Source organism: Sorex araneus, chromosome X, assembly GCF_027595985.1.
Source record: "Sorex araneus isolate mSorAra2 chromosome X, mSorAra2.pri, whole genome shotgun sequence".
In the NCBI taxonomy this organism is placed as follows: Eukaryota; Metazoa; Chordata; class Mammalia; order Eulipotyphla; family Soricidae; genus Sorex; species Sorex araneus.
This window is the reverse complement of record NC_073313.1, coordinates 231,848,279-231,863,941: the sequence shown is the minus strand read 5'-3', so window position 1 is coordinate 231,863,941 and position 15,663 is coordinate 231,848,279. Positions and strand designations below refer to the sequence as shown.

Sequence of the window (15,663 nt, the reverse complement as noted above, 5' to 3'; positions counted from 1 at the left end):
CTCCTTACTGGATTTTGCATATGAATACACCAAGGGAAGCTTGCAAGGCTGCCCCTTGTGGGCAGGAAACTCTCAGAAGATTGCCAGAGGGAGAAGGCTAAAGATAGCTGCATGTTTCTGAGAGCTTGCTTTTAAGTCTCTCTCTGGATGTTGGCCATTGATGGGATTACACACACCTGGGTTCCTCTGCCGGTACCTTCATGTATAAGGCCTGTCCAAATGTGTGGAGAGGGGCCTCCAGCTTATTAAATCACCATGAGAAAAACAGTTACAAAGTTGTCTATCTTGGGTTTCAGTCATACAATGCTCGGTTCCAACACCCATCCCTCCACCAGTGCACAGTTCTCACCACTGATGTTTCCGGTTTCCCTCCCACCATCGCACCCCCACAGTCTGCCTTTATGGCAAGCACATATATTCTCTCTCTCTTTCTCACTCACTTTCTCACTCTCTTTCTCTTTTTCCTTCTGGGCATTATACTAGTTTGCAATATAGGAATTAAAAAGCTATCATATTTGTCTCTTTACCTATTTTCAGCACTCAGTTTTTGTCCAGAATGATCATTTCCAACTATTATTGTCATAGTGTTAACTTTTCTATATCCTAACTGTCCTCCCCTCACCCACCACTTGTGACAAGCTTCTAATAATGGGTCAGTCTTTTGGCCCATGTTTCTAATGTCCTCAAGTATTAGTCTTATAGTATTTTATTATCTTACACAATTGAGTGCAATCATTCTTATCTATCCCTTTCCTTCTGATTCAGTTCACTCAGCATCATAATCTCCATGTTCCTCCATTTATAAGCGAATTTCATGGCTTCATTTTTCCTGATGGCTGCATAGTATTCTGTTGTGCCGATATACCATTGTTTTTTTTTATTCATTCTCTAGGCTCAAACACTTTGGGTTGTTTCCAGCTTCTGACTACTGTAAATAGTGCTTCAAGGAACATTGAAGTGCAGATGACTTTTCTAAATTGTGTTTTTGATCTCTTTGGTTATACTCCCAGAAGTGGTATTGCTGGCTCATATAGAAGATCAATTTCTGTTTTTTGAGGAATGCCCATATTGTTTTCCAAAAAAGCTTGACCAGTCAGCACTCCCACCAACAATGAATGAATTCTCTTTCTCCCTGGCTCCACGCCAGCACTAGTTGTTATTTTTGATGTGTGTCAGTCTCTTTGGTGTGAGATGATATCTCATTATTTTGATTTGCATCTCCCTGATGATTAGTGATGTAGAGCATTTTTTCATGTGCCTTTGGCCATTTTTTTCTTCTTTAGGAAGTTTCTGTTCACTTCTTGCCATATTTTGATGGGTTAGATTTTTGTTTTGTAAAGTTATACTAGTGCCTTATATATCTTGGATATTAAACCCTTCTCAAATTGGTATAGAGTAAATACTTTTTCCTATTCTGTGGGCTCTCTTTGTACCCTGGTCACTGTTTCTTTTGAGGTACAGAAGCTTCTTTGTTTAATATATTTTAATTTGTTTATCTTAGCTTCCACTTGATTGGTCAGTGGTGTTTCATCTTTGAAGATCGCTTTAACGTCAATGCCTTGAAGGATTTTACCTACATTTTTCTTCATCTTCCTTATGGATTTAGGTCTTATATTGCATTTTTTTATCCATTTTGATCTGACTTCTGTGCATGGCATTGGAAAAAATGTCTGAGTTGTTTTTTAATTCTTTTTTTTTTTAGCATGTAGTTGAACAGCTTTCCCAGCACCACTTGTTGAAGAGATTTTCCTTGCTCCACTTTATAGTTCTTGCTCCTTTATCAAACATTAAGTAATTATATATTTGATGGTCAGTGTCAGGGTATTCAACTCTATACTACTGTTCTTCAAGTCTGTCTCTATTCCAGTACTGTGCTGTTTTAATTACTACTACTTCATAGTACAGTTGGAAATTGGGAAAGGTGATGCCTCTTATCTTTTTTCCAAGGATTGCTTTAGCTATTTGTGGACATTTATTGTTCCATATTAATTTTAGAAGTTTTTGATCTATTTCTTTGAAAAATATCATGGTATCCTTAAAGGGACTGCACTGAGTCTGTAAAATGCTTTGGTCAGTATTGCTATTTTGACAATATTAATCCTCCTAATCCATGAGTGGGGATATGTTTTCATTTTCTCATGTCCTCTTTTATTTCTTGAAGTACTGTTTTTTCAGTTTTCTTTGTATAAGTTCATCACCTCTTTAATGAAACTGATTCTGAGGTACATGAGTTTTCTGAGGCATAATTGTGAACAGGATTTTTGAAAAATATCTCTTTCTTCTCTTTCATTATTGTATAAAGGAAATCTGTTAACTTTTGGGTATTGATTCTGTAACTTGCCACTTTACTATACAAATTTATTGTTTCTGGGTCTTTTTGTAGAGTCTTAGGATTTTTTAAGTATATTAACATATCATTTGCAAATAGTGAAAGCTTTCCTTTTTCCTTTTTTTTTTTTTTTTACTTTTTGGTTTTGCACCTGGCAATGTGGCAATGCACAGGGGTTACTCCTGGCTTTGCACTCGGGAATTACTCCTGGTGGTGCTCAGGGGACCATATGGGATGCTGGGAATCAAAACCCGGGTCAGTCGCATACAAGGCAAACGCCCTATCCACTTTGCTATTGCTCCAGCCCCTACTTTTCCTTTTCTATGTGGATGTCCTTGATATCTTTTTCTTGCCTAACTTATGGCAAGTACTTCCAGTTCTATATTGAATAGGAGTGGCCAAGAGTGTGCAACCTTGTTTTGTGCCTGATGTTAGAGAGAAAACTTTTAGTTTTTCCCCATTGAGAATAATATTTGCTGTGGGCTTTTGCAAAATGACTTTTTTTTCTTTTTGGGTCACACCCGGCAATGCACAAGGGTTGCTCCTGGCTTTGCACCCAAAATTACTCCTGCTGGTGCTCAGGAAACCATATGGGATGCTGAGGATTGAACCCGGGTGGGCCGTGTGCAAGGCAAATGCCCTACCTACTGTGCTATCACTCCAGCCCCAGGTAAATGACTTTGACTATATTAAAGAACCTTCCTTCAACTCCCATTTTGGTTGAGAGTTTTTATCATGAATGGGTTCTGGATCTTGTCAAATGCTTTCTCTGCATCTATTGATATGATCATATGGTTTTAATCTTTTTTTATTGATATGGTCTATTATGTTGAATGACTTGAGGATGTTAAACCATCCTTGCATCTCTGGAATGAATCTTGCTTGGTCATGATGCATAATCTTTTTGATTAGTTGTTGGATTCTATTTGCTAGTATTTTATTGAGAATTTTTGCATCTGTTTCAAATCAGGGATATCAGCCTGTAATTCTTTATTTTGTGGTTTCTCTGTCTACTTTTGGTATCTGGGTGATATATGCCCCATAGAAACTGTTTGGGAGCATTTTTATTTCTTTAGTTTCTTGGAAAAACTTGAAAAAGGATTGACAGTAGGACCTCTTTAAAGGTTTGAAAGAGTTTACTAGTGATTCCATCTGGGCTTGGGCTTTTGTTTCTGGGAAGAATTTTGACAGCTATTTCAATTTCCTTGAAATGATGGGTCTGCCCAGGTATTCCACATCATCTTGGTTCAGCTTCGGGAGATTATAGCAATCCAGGAATTTATCCATTTCTTCAAGTGTCTCTTGTATCATAATATAAAGATTCTCAAAGGAATCTCTGGTGATACTTTGAATTTCTATGGTTTCTATTGTGATGTTTCCCCCCCCTTTCATTTTTGACTTGTTTTATTAAGGTTCTCTCTCTTTCTTTGTAAGTCTTGCTAGAGGTTTATTTCTCAAAGAACCAACTCTTGGTTTTGTTGATCTTTTGGATTACTTTTTGATATTTTAGCTAGATAATTTCTGCTCTGTTTTATTATTTGCTCATACTGCCTGGTTTGGGTTCCTTTTGTTGGTCCTTTTTCCAAGGTCTTAAGATGTGAGGTTTAATTATTTATGTGGGCCCTTTCTTCCTTTCTGTGAATGCTTGAAAAGCTATAAACTTTCTTCTTAGCACTAGTTTTGCTATGTCCCACAGGTTCTATTAGCTTGTGTTTTCATTCTTGTTTGTTTCCAAGAATTTTTTGATTTCCTCTTTTATTTTCTCTCTAATCCACTGGTTGTTCAGTAGTGAGCTATTTAGTTTCCAGGTGTTTGATTTGATTCTCCATTTCTAGGTCTTATTAACTTCTATTTTTAGTGCATCATGGTCTAAAAATATAGTTGATACAATGTCTATCCTTTTACTTTTATGAAGGTATGTTTTGTGGCACAGCATGTGGTCTCTCTTGGAGAATGTCCCATGTGTACTGAAGAAGAATGTGTATTCAGCTTTTTTTTTGCAATGAAAAAGAATATATATATATGTATATATATATATGTGTGTGTGTGTGTGTTGTGTGTGTATAATACACATACACACACACTAACTCCTCTCTTTCATTTCTTTCCTCAAATAATTTCTTTGCTGAGCTTTAGTCTAGTTGATCTATCAAAAGGTGACAAAGTGGTGTAGAAATCTCTAACTACTATTATGTTGATATTAGTATCTTTTTCTTCAAGTCTCTTAGTTGTTTTAAGTATTTTGCTGGTCCCTCATTAGGTTCATATATGTTTAGGAGTGTGAATTCTTCCTGATGTATAGATCAGTTGATCATTAAAAAATGACCTTCACTGTCTCTTATAACCTTCTTCAGCCGGAAGTTTATGTTGTCTGATACTAAAAGCCATGGTCAACCTGGCTTTTATGAGGGGTTATTGGCTTGTTGAACTGTTTCCCAGCCTTTAACTTTGAGTCTGTGTTTGCTTTGACTGTTCAAATGTTCTCCTTGCAGGCAGCAGTGTTGGGATCTTTTCTAATCCATCTTGCCACCCCGTGTCTCTTAATTGGTGGATTTAGCCCTTTGATTTTGAGAGAGATTATTGTTATGGGGTTTTCTGCCATCTTTCTGCAAGAGTTTGATGTGTTTGTGGGGTTTGTCTTATCTTAAAGTAGCCTATTTAGTTCTTCTTGAGTTGGACAAGTTCCTGAATTGTTGTTTATCTGTGAAGTTGTATATTGTTCCTTCAGATCTGAATGCAAGTCTGGCTGGGTAAAGTATTCCTGGTAAGCCATTTGTTTCAGTGAGGTCTTTCATGTTATCCCACCACTGTCTTTAGGCCTAGAGGGTTTTGTCTGCTAAGTCTGATGTAAATCTTAAGGATACACCTTTGTAAGTAATTTCCTTCTTTGATCTAGCTCTTTCAGTATTCTATCTCTGTTTGTTGCCATTCTAATTAGGCTGTGTCTTGGAGTATTAAAATGTTGGCTAGATGTCATGAAGTAGGTGGCAGTGCCTTAATCATATGTGTGTTGCAGGTCAAAGCCTCTTCCATCTTCGCTAGGAGAGTGCTAACTTTCTCTCCTTTCACAAAACATCCCTTCATCTCCTCTCCTCCTCTCATTCCCTTTGCATTACTCAGTCCTACCTTAGAAGGTTTCACCACATTTATTATGTGCCACATGCTCCTATATTTTCAGTAGCTGTGGGTTTTATATATATATATGTATATATATATATCCAAGGAAGGAGATATTATGTGTACTGAAGGCAGAGGCCAGATCCAGTTTCTTTTGCTGTCTCCCCATTGACAGGTGGAGCAATACTCCTTTGTAGGAGTCTGATTTCATTATCTGGCTTAATATCATCTAAATTAGCACTGAATTGTGACTCAAAGGATACCAGACCTTGTTCTTTTCATTTCACTGGTAGTGAAAGTAAATGTGGAGAATCACAAAAGGACACCATATTTGTGGGGGTGAATGAGATATCTTTGCACGCTCAAGCTGAGAGTTCCATCCTTCTAGACGTGTGACATATTAAATCAGCATCATGAGTAAGACATGTTCATTTCAAAATAAATAAAATACTTTTTCAACTGTCATTTCTAAACCACATTGTTTATTATCTTGAAGTTACTGGGTGTAAAAAACTATCTGCCAGGGGGTGACCGGGATAAGAGCCCCAGAGGCTCTCCCTGTCAGCCGCCCCCTGAGTTTTGGGGGTTTCGCCGCTTGCCCAGCTGGAGCAGCCCAGTCCATGGGGCACATGAAAGAGGAAATGAGGGCCAAGCCGGTTGATTGATCAGTTGCCGTTTATTCCATTCTCCTATCTCTCTCTCTGATTCTCTCCCCACTTTCGATCTCTCCCCAGCTCACTCTCACAACCTAGTTAAATCCCCCCAGCATGAGGGGGTTGGGGCTTACACATAGTTGTGGTCACAATCAATAGGGATAAAGTTCTTTCCCTCAGGGGATGCTGCTTCTAGGACAGATTTTCTTTCACCAGGATGACCCATCCAAGGGCAAATCCCATGAGTGTGTTTCTCCTCTCCTCATCCAGCAAACATATAAGCATTCATAATATTAATCATTTTGTATGGACACAGTAAGAGATGCATTAAGCTTATAGAATTGCTCTCTTGGGGCCATCTCGATCTCAGACTACAGTGCTCAGGCCAGATTAGTCTTTCCTATCCCTAGCAGGGTCCTAGTCTCGTCATTACTTTTGGATCATAACAGCATTAGTCCATGATCAAGCTCTTAACTTATAATTAAGAATTAGGAACTTTGGCCAGGCCCATCTCGATGCCAGGGTAGCACATAACTTACCGCTTGCCCTGGGTCCGTTCCATCCCTCGTCAGGACCCTGCTTTTGGGGTGCTAGGAACTGAGGGCAACTAAGGCTTAAGTCAAGAAAGCAGATGCCTGGGAATGAATAATAATCGAAGCCAATTAAATCTCAAGTTACAAAAGCACGATATTGTCTTCTTGTGTCTATACAAAAGGGACATTGGTTTAAAGTAAACTATTCAAAAGACACAAGGAGAGGAGAAAGGCAATATTAACTTGCAATATAAGTTCAGTGTCCTAGAAAGATCTGACCTTACAAATTAGGGGGGATTTGTAAGGTCTGATTAGGGGGAAAAGCTGATTAACTGTTTGGGGAAGAGAGCATAGAGAAGTGATTACAGATAGACAAAGGAATAGGAGTGACGAGTGAGCACCTTGATAGGTGTGACCAGGATAAACCTAAGTTCCTTATGGCAAGGGGGAAAACAAAGCAATGGGCTTCTATTAAAGAGAGAATTTGACTGTGTTGACAAGTTTTCTGAACCTGAAACTGTAAAAGTTCAACTCTCTTGTTGTCGGTTTGACCTCTCATTAAAACTTTTGTTTCCTGCCTGCTTCTGGTTATGTTAAGCACGGGGTGGGCTTTTCTATGCATTTAAAGGATCAAGACCAAAATTTTGAAATCTGATCAACAGTCATAGCCCTGTTTATGATGTCTTACCACAAATGATCTGTTAGGCTGCCTCTTATTAATCATCACTTGAAGAAAGTAGGGAGTCACTTTGCTTTATCTTGTGTGCAGAGGAAGGTTCCCCTTCATTTAACCTTACTGGAGGAGACTGCAATAATTATTTCTCTTGATGATGGGTGGCCATTGTATTATTGTTTTCTCTCTCATTCAAGTTGGTGGGTGGCATTTACACTGTGAACATTCCTTCCTTCTGGTGATTGAGGGGTTGAGGATTGGGGAAGAGAGGTAAGCTAAGGAGGCAAAAACTACCTCTGAGATGAGATTCCGAAATAAGCTTAAAGGGTTCCCATCCTAGCAACCCTCAAAAAATACATAGAAACACATCTGTCCCTTATTTTTTCAGCTTGCTTTATGGTGAGTCATTCAAGTTCTTAAAACCATACAATTACACATGCTAACAGCAGGGAAAAAGAGTAGATAATAAACCTGACAGGGGTAATTGAACCAAACCATGCGTATCAGTGGTTTATACCAATAAGGGAGATTTAAGAATTCTTTTCAGGATTAGGACACACACACACACACACACACACACACACACATCCCCCCTACCTCAATGGTTTTATGCATATATATAAGATATAATTTTACACACACACATATATATATATATACATACATATGTATACACATGGTTTTCCCTATATTCAGGAGAAGAGTAAATAAATTATTCTATTAAAGAAATGCCATTAAAATCACATGTGCTTATAGGTTTAAAACAACTCATAGAATTTACTATTGTGTGTTAAGTTACTGTATTCCTACATCTTGACAATAAGATATTCCCACCATAGAGAATCATAATAGAAGGAATTTAACAATCTAAGAACTAAAGTACAGTTGAGAATAAATTATGAAACTAATGAGGAAATAGACATAATTATAAATATGATGTCCCTCGGGAAGGAAATATGCATGTCTTTAATGCAGTCAGTATATTTAACTTAGGGGATGTTTTAAGAGTGACTTGGGTACAGAGTAGGACTCTAATTACCTAAACATACCCATAAGAAAGCCTTGGATTTTTAACATTCATTCTAAAAAAATATTTCTGTCAATAGTATTTGTTCAAATCACCATGAGCAACAGGACGAGAAAGTAAAATAAGTAAAATTTCTGATTTTTTAACCCTTATAATCATTTTAGCATTGTAAATGTCTATTTAAAAATCAGATATTTGGAAAAAGCTGGCAACATAAAGTATTGGGACTGGTGAGATAACGCAGAGTTTAGGGTGCATGTTTTGTAAATAACTGACTCTGGTTTAATCTCTGGCACCACATGGCTCTCTGACCATCACAGGGTAGCCCTGGAGCCCTAAGCACCTCCCTCCAACATTATCCTGCTCCCTCCTACATCCTCACACCCCTGTGCCCCCCATTATTCCAATGCTGAGATTCCTATTGGAGGCCAAAAATATCTTGGTGGCCCTCAGAAATTGCCCTTGCATAGGGCCTGATCAGTACTTGCTCTGGCATGGAACGACAGGTCTGATTGGTTGGGTGTCACAGAGAATGAACCTCAAAACCCTGAGCACTGCTTGGAAGGACCTTCATTCCCCACCACCACTACCGAGAAAATAAAAAAGACGAAACATAGAAGGATAGGAACTGGAGCGATAGCACAGCAGGTAGGGTGTTTGCCTTGCACGTGGCCAACCCGGGTTTGATTCCCAGCATCCCATATGATCCCCTGAGCACCACTAGGAATGATTCCTGAGTGCAGAGCCAGGAGTAACCCCTGAACATCTCCGGATGTGACCCAAAAAGCAAAAAAAAAAAAAAAACCCAAAACAAAACAAAATAATAGAAGGATAGAAAGAATTTTAACTTCATAGAAATTGTATTGCTCCTACCTATAGCTCTTAGAGATCTTTACTTTCTTTCTCTCACTTCCTTTTACTCCAATATAATAGAAGCAAGTTCTAACTATATTTCTTACCTAATAATAATCTTTTAGGTATGATTCATGTATATAAACTCATAGTGTATATGTGTATATATAAACATACATAGACATACATAAACACACATGCATACCTAAATGGACCAGACACAGATATGATGATGCTTAATGTTGCTTTAACATGTGATGCTTTCAAAAGTAATCTTTTTCTTTTTAGAGTTTATTTCAAGCAATGTCATTTCCAGTACTTTTATTGGTATGATTTCATACATAAATATTCCAGCACCACACCCTCCCCCAGAGTGTCCACTTCCCTTCAACATTATCTCTTCCCCTCCTACTCCTCACCCCCCCACACTCCCTCCCCCCCGTTCTCCCTATGCTGAGCTTTCTACTGGAAACCAGTTCTCAGTTTGTTTTGTTTATCTGACATTCCCCTAAGTTTTTTTTTAAAATATCTCACATATAAGAGAGATATTTTTAGTCTGTCCCTCTCCTTTGTCTAACTTCACTCAGCATAATACTCTCCATATCTGTCAAAATAGCTGAAAATTGAATGATTTTTATATTTTCTTATAGCCAACTACTATTCCTGTACATGTACTGTAGTTTCTGTATTCAGTCATCTAATTTTGGACATTTGGGCTCTTTCCATATTTTGGCTTTTGTGAATAGTGCTGCAATGAATATAGGGGTGCAACTTTGTTTTCTAAGTAGACTTTTTGGGTCCTTGGGGTTGATACCAAGAAGTGAAATTCTGGGTCATATGGAAGTTCAATTCCTACTAAAAGAATTAAGACGGTGCAAGGAAATTGAAACATGTTCCATGTTCATGGATTGGAAGAAATAATATTGTCGAAATGACAATCTTACCTAAAGCATTGCATATATTCAACTCAGTCCCTATAAAAATACCCATGATGTTTTAAAAAGATATAGGCCAAAAGCTACTGAGATTTATATGGAGTAATAATTCCCTTCCCCATATATGCAAAGCAGTCCTAGGAAAAAAAGATGGGAGATTCTATCTCTTCAATTTTTTAGATATAATACAAAGCAATATTTATGATAATAGCATGATGCGATAAGGACAGACTCTCAAACTAATGGAAAGGATAGAGAGTCAAGAAATAAATCGTCAAGTGTATGGACACTTGCTCTCTGAAAAAGGAGGGAGAAGTGTAGGATAACATTGGTTTATCCTTTCTCCCTTGCTAGAGGAGCTTAGGTTTATTGGGTTACTTCCATCACAGTGCTTCCATTCCTCTGTGTTTATTTGTAAACTCTTTCTTTGTGCTCTGCTTCCCTAATAGGTCAATCACCTTTATCTCTTAATCAGACTCTGTTAACTTGTAAATATTACTTTTCTCTTTTCCTTAAGTCCTTTGCATAGTTAATTCAGAGTAATGTCCTTTTTGTATAGACACAGGAAGGCAGTTAATGCTGTACTTTTGTAACTTGTGAGTTAATTGACTCTGAATGATATTCACTCCTGGATATCTGTTCTCTTGACTTAAGCCTCAGTTACCCTTACTTCCTAGCACCCCAAAAGCAGGGTACCAATAAGCAAGCTGTGAGCTACCCTGGCACCAAAATAGGCCAGGCAAGGGCGCCATAATACTTAACTATAAGTTAAGAGCATTGTCATGGACAAATTTTTTAAAAAATTTTATTGATTCCCCATCAGATATAGTTACAAGCTTTCATGTCTGAATTATAATCACACAATGATCAAACACCCATCCCTCCACCAGTGAACATTCCCCACCACCAATATCCCCGGTATACCCTCATCTTTCCCACCCTCCCACTGCCTCCATGGCAGCCAATATTCCCCATAGTCCTTCTCTACTTTTGGACATTATGGTAATTTCATGCACAAAAGTGAAATCAAAATGGGTTAGAGACCTCGATATTATACCTAAATTTATTATACTGAGGATAACATACGTATAACTTTTCACAATATCGATTCTAGAGGTGTCCTCAAGTGATTCAACGTCATTGACCAAGCAAAGAGAAATAATAAAAAAAAAGTGCTACATCAAACTGAAAACTTCTCCACTGGAAAGAGAAACACTGACTAGAATAAAATGACATCCAACAGACTGGGAAAGGATATTTGCTCACTACTCATCAGATAAAGGGTTTATATCCAACATATATAAAACATTGGTAGAACCTAATTTAAAAAACCCTAAACTTCAAAAAATGAAAGGTAAGTAGAAACTTTATGAAGACATACAAATGGCCTAAAAGTATAAGAGAAAAAAAGTGCTTGACATTACATCTCTTAAAGGAAATGAGAATGGAAGGATGAAATATCTTACAACAGTGAGACTGGTATACATCACAAAGAACAGAAACAACCAGTGTTGGCGTGGATGTAGAGAAAATAGCATCTTCATTCACCTCTGGTGGGAATGTTGGCTGGTTCAGCTTTTTTAAAAAGTAATAAAAAAATCTCAAAAAATAAATCAATTCATAATCTCAAGTTGTCAATTTGTGTATAAAACTTGTTGGATATCAACCCTGTTTTAGGCTTCATCAGTAAATTGCCCCATTTTGTCCCTCCAGAGAAGTTTATAGTGCTCTTAAGAGCATCCAGAATCCCCCAAGTTGATCTTTTAACGTTTCCTTTGTCCTTTGCCTCATTGTTACAATTCCTCAAGTCAGGCTTGGTTGCTTACAAGTTAAACCTTCTGGTGATTCTGGACTTCCTTTTTGTAGCAAATTACTTGCTCTATTTCCCCTACTATTTTTTCATATTTTATTCTAAAGCAATGTTCCTTGCTTAAACATAGAAAGACCCTTAATGTTATGCTACTAATATTTGGGAGTTGATTGACTGTGAAATATATCAACTCCTGAACTTCGGTCATAATTACTTATGACTTATCTACTTAAGTAGGCTTCTGTTGCCAAAGTTCTAACACCCCCTAAAAGGGGATCTTCACAAACCAGGACTTGGATGGACCCAGGACTAGCAGCAAAGCTTCCCTAGCATCGAAATGGGACAGTCTAGAAAGCTTGAAAGTATGTTCTTGATGCAAGCCATTACAACTTAAGAGACAGGACCTCTATAGAGAAGGAAAAATTAAATCGGGCTGAGTACTTAGTGTGGGATTTACAGTAAAAGAACTTACTTGTCCTCAGAGCCCAGAGAACTAAGTTTTGGAATCTATATCTTTTACTGTGTTTATCCAAATAACTGCATGTATCAAGCAGCAAGAGAAGGAGAAAAGCAATATAGATGTCCTAGGAGACAGTGTCTGCTTGAGTTAATCCCTTCAAGAGAATTGCCTCTTTTGAGATGCTTTAACCTCTGTAAATGATCAGTCATACCTATGTGCAGTCCTATATGTCAATTTCCCTCAGATGTTCTATAGCAGCTCTGCATTAAAAAAGCCATTTTTGTTATTTATCCATGAATCCCCCATCTCATTGTTCCTCTGCTTAGGAGACCTGGGGAGGCAATTCTTGGCCACTGAAACACATTGCTCTCACACTTGAACTTACAAACATTATCTATTATATTATATTTTGTCATGATGTAGTGATTTCTTTTTTCCATTCAACTACACAAAATTGTGTGATGATGTTGATTCTAGAATTATTTAAAGACATATTTTAGCTTTGAATGTGAAACCATCCTACTTTAGCAGCATACTTTTAATTAGGATTTTTTGGCTCCATTTCTAAACTTAGAATACTTAGTATGCTATGTGTGTATGGATGTTACTCTCAGAGAGAATAGTTTAGGCATAAACCTGAATTCAGGGTAAACTATATATATGTACATATATTGTCACTGTCATCCCGTTGCTCATTGATTTGCTTGAGCGGGCACCAGTAACATTTCTCATTGAGAGACTTATTGTTACTGTTTTTGTCATACCCAATACACCACAGGTAGCTTGACAGGCTTTGCCGTGCGGGCTCCATACTCTTGGTAGCTTGCCGGGCTCTCTGAGAGGGGCGGAGGAATTGAACACGGGTCAGCCGCGTGAAAGGCAAACGCCCAACCACTGTGCTATAGCTCCAGCCCATGTACGTATATATACATACATATATGTATATATATCTAGTGCATTTCACATTATGTATTTTGTTCTGTAGATATGTCATAATTTCAACAACTTCATGTATTGTATTTATAGTGAGTGGAATTTCTTTGTAATTGATAGTGAGTGGAATTTCTTTCTGTGCATGATTCAAATACTTATAACTGAGATCCGAGATGATAATGATGATGATGATGATGATGATGATGATGATGATGATGATGATGATGATGATTGCTTTTTGGGTCACACCCGGCAATGCACAGGAATTACTCCTGGCTCATGCACTCAGGAATTACTCCTGGCGGTGCTCAGGGGACCATATGAGATGCTGGGAATCGAACCTGAGTTGGCCGTGTGCTAGGCAAATGCCCTATCCGCTGTGCTATCGCTCAGCCCCCAGAGATTATTTTTAAAATGTTATACACAAGAAGTTTGAGTTCATGATCATTTTGGAGTGACTTGTAAACTGATGTTTTTATTATAAATTCTCTGTCTTAAAATATTAGAATCTTGGCGTGTTCCTAAGTGATAGTGACTTTCTGTCTTCTTTTAGAATTCAATATATAATGTATCTGTTATTTTTTAGTTTTTGAGCTTATAATTCACAACATCGTAGCATATTTTTGAGGTATTTAACTAATTTAACACAATTTCAAAGAATACATCAAATGATATTTTATGAACCCAAAGCAGGAACACACAGATTTTAGTGGCATATAGCTCTGTCACTGTCACTGTCATCCTGTTGTTCATTAATTTGCTCGAGCGGGCACCAGTAATGTCTCCATTGTGAGACTAGTTACTGTTTTTGGCATATCAAATATGCCACGAGTAGCTTGCCAGGCTCTCTGAGAGGGACGGAAGAATCGAACCCTGGTTGACCACGTGCAAGGCAAGCGCCCTACCCGCTTTGCTATTGCTCTAGTCCAGTGGCATACAGAAGTTGGGATTTATTCTCATACTCTTTAAAGCTAGGATAACAACATTAGGCTTGAGACACTGAGAGAGCTAGAAAAGTTCTGCTTTATGAATTGATATAAACTATTAGGGATCAATTAATAACTGAATTAATTTTTCTCAAGATAGAGGCGTGGAGCTAGAAATTTAATCCTCTTAAGGCTGTAACGCTGGCATTGTCACAGCAAGACGGCCATATGGCTGAATCCCGTATCAATTGTTTGGGGAAAGTAATACATCTAAGAGCAGGCAAGAAGAAATGTTTGCTAAATTATAACCCAATCTAGAGAGTTTGCAACGCATTGCGTTGGTGTTAACTCTACTGTTAACAAATAGTGAAAAGAGAATGAAATTCAATCAACCACAAAGCATTGTTCTTTTTTAAAAATCTCTGCATCATAATTTGAAAATTTTGTATTATCTTCCTGTTTTAAGTCTTACTGGGACTAACCTCGGAGCTCTAGCATCTCATAGAAGGTCTATCTATGAAGTCTTATCATTCGGCCAGAGAGACTGTACAGCAGATAGGGCATTTGCCTTGCATGTGACTGACCCAGGTTGGATCCCTTACATCCCATATGGTCCCCTGAGTTCTTCCAGGAGGAATTCCTAAGTGCAGAGCCAGGAGTAACTCCTGATCATTACTGAGTGTGACCCAAAACAACAACAAAAAACAAACAAACAAACAAACAAAAAAAGAAGGTTTCTTTAAAATAGTGACCTAGGGTCCCAACTCATGAAGTATTTGCCACTGTTTCATGAAATTTTTGGCTAAAATATTCAAAGGCTTATGGTATTTTTCACCTAGCTTTTACAGTCCTGTTTATTAGAAGCATGTCATAAACTTTTCCCAAAAACATCACATACAACATTTTTGTATCAATTTTTAAAATATTTGGGAGAAATAGTTCAAAGGGCTGAGCATATGTTTTACATGAGAGGCCTGTGCTCGATCCTTAGCACTTAATGGCTCCTAAGCACATAGCTGAGAGTAGAACATGAGCTCTATTATATGTGGCTCAAAAATCCTTCAAGATTGATATTTGTGTGTATAACTCATAAAAATAAAATTTTGATTGATATGAAATTGCTTTGATTTTGTGAAATTGCTAAAACATGTCTTCAAAAAAATTCTTTTCCCGTCTATATATATAAAGATTTTTGATTCTTGATATCATGAAAATTCAGAGCCATACCTATTGTTATTTTGATACCCAGGGCCAACTCCTAACGGAAGATTTAACAGAAATGAAGATTCCTATTTGTGCTTTAATAACTATTTCTTAACTCATTCATGATATAAAGAAGGACATGGTGGTTATGTTGCCTACTCCACTTATATTTAAGAAACTGTTGAATTGATTTTTTTAAATTTTGGGCTCTA

At 37.6% G+C, this 15,663-nt stretch overlaps 1 non-coding gene across 1 annotated transcript; it reads right to left on the bottom strand.

The window, feature by feature from the left end:
• Positions 1-5,283: 5,283 nt before the first annotated feature.
• LOC129400208 (U6atac minor spliceosomal RNA) lies at positions 5,284-5,405 on the bottom strand. Its single transcript, XR_008627526.1, has one exon. It is a non-coding gene; the product is annotated as a U6atac minor spliceosomal RNA (small nuclear RNA).
• Positions 5,406-15,663: the final 10,258 nt, after the last annotated feature.